Raw genomic sequence first — 1,932 nt, forward strand, 5'->3', positions numbered from 1 at the left:
TGTCATTGTCCTTTTAAATAATGCTCTTCAAAAATTACTTGGTTTCTGAAGTGCCAAGACTGAGAGCGACATCTTTTTCCATGATTATGCTTTGCATGGAATAATGCTCAAGCTTAATGTTGCTTTGCTCAGTTAACCACTTGAAATTTTTAATTAGTGATTAAATCCTCACTGGCTTTCCTGTCCTCCTCATCAGCTTGTGGTGCTGTGGCTTAGTTGGTTAAAGCGCCTGTCTTGTAAACAGGAGATCCTGAGTTCTAATCTCAGCACTGCATTCTTTTCCAAATAAAGCTTTTAGACCTCAAAATGCTGACTTCAACTGTGTACAACATCGATCTCTACGATAGTGCAATAGTGGGATTAAGAATCTGCTCTAAGTGCTAAAAAGGAAGAAAGATGGGATAAAGCTTTAAAAAAGTTACAGCAGTGTTTTTTTTTTTACTATTCCACAAATTGTCATTGTCCTTTTAAATAATGCTCTTCAAAAATTACTTGGTTTCTCAAGTGTCAAGACTGAGAGCGACATCTTATTCCATGATTATGCTTTGCATGGAATACTACTCAAGCTTAATGTTGTTTTGCTCAGTTAACCACTTGAAATTATTGATTAGTTATTAAATCCTCCCTGGCTTTCCTGTCCTCCTCTTCAGCTTGTGGTGCTGTGGCTTAGTTGGTTAAAGCACCTGTCTTGTAAACAGAAGATCCTGAGCTCAAATCTCAGCACTGCCTTGTTTTTCGAGTAAAGCTTCTAAACCTCAAAATGTGGATTTCAATTTTGTACAACATCAATCTCTACAATAGTGCAATAGTGGGATTAAGAATCTGCTCTAAGTGCTAAGAAGGAAGAAAGACGGGATGAACCTTTAAAAAAGTTACAGCAGTGTTTTTTTACTATTCTACAAATTTCTCATTGTCCTTTTAAATAATGCTCTTCAAAAATTACTTGGTTACTCAATTGTCAAGACTGAGAATGACATCTTATTCCATAATTATGCTCAGCATGGAATGGAACTCAAGCTTAATGTTGTTTTGCTCAGTTAACCACTTGAAATTTTTAATTAGTGATTAAATCGTCACTGGCTTTCCTGTACTCCTCATTAGCTTGTGGTGCTGTGGCTTAGTTGGTTAAAGCGCCTGTCTTGTAAACAGGAGATCCTGAGTTCAAATCTCGGCAGTGCCATCTGTTCTAAATAAAGTTTTTAAACCTCAAAATGTGGATTTCAATTGTGTACAACATCGATCTCTACGATAGTGCAATAGTGGGATTAAGAATCTGCTGTAAGTGCTAAAAAGGAAGAAAGATGGGATGAAGCTTTAAAAAAGTTACAGCAGTGTTTTTTTTTTACTATTCTACAAATTTGTCATTGTCCTTTTAAATAATGCTCTTCAAAAATTACTTGGTTTCTCAATTGCCAAGACTGAGAGCGACATCTTATTCCATGATTATGCTCTGCATGGAATGGAACTCAAGCTTTATGTTGTTTTGCTCAGTTAAACGCTTGAAATTTTTAATTAGTGATTAAATCGTCACTGGCTTTCCTGTACTCCTCATCAGCTTGTGGTGCTGTGGCTTAGTTGGTTAAAGTGCCTGTCTTGTAAACAGGAGATCCTGAGTTCTAATCTCAGCACTGCTTTCTTTTCCGAGTAAAGCTTCTAAATCTCAAAATGTGGACTTCAATTATGTACAACATCGATCTCTACGATAGTTCAATAGTGGGATTAAGAATCTGCTCTAAGTGCTAAAAAGGAAGAAAGATGGGATGAAGCTTTAAAAAAGTTACAGCAGGGTTTTTTTTACTATTCTACAAATTTCTCATTGTCCTTTTAAATAATGCTCTTCAAAAATTACTTGGTTTCTCAAGTGCCAAGACTGAGAGCGACATCTTATTCCATGATTATGCTTTGCATGGAATACTACTCAAGCTTAATGTT

At 36.0% G+C, this 1,932-nt stretch overlaps 1 non-coding gene across 1 annotated transcript; it reads left to right on the forward strand.

Moving 5' to 3' along the window:
• The first annotated feature begins 1,106 nt into the window (after positions 1–1,106).
• TRNAT-UGU (transfer RNA threonine (anticodon UGU)) lies at positions 1,107–1,180 on the forward strand. The gene has a single exon. It is a non-coding gene; the product is annotated as a tRNA-Thr (tRNA).
• The last annotated feature ends 752 nt before the right edge of the window (positions 1,181–1,932 follow it).

The sequence above is a fragment of the Phyllobates terribilis genome, unplaced genomic scaffold (genome assembly GCF_046119375.1).
Source record: "Phyllobates terribilis strain yellow unplaced genomic scaffold, ASM4611937v1 Scaffold_9__5_contigs__length_417890890, whole genome shotgun sequence".
NCBI lineage: Eukaryota > Metazoa > Chordata > Amphibia > Anura > Dendrobatidae > Phyllobates > Phyllobates terribilis.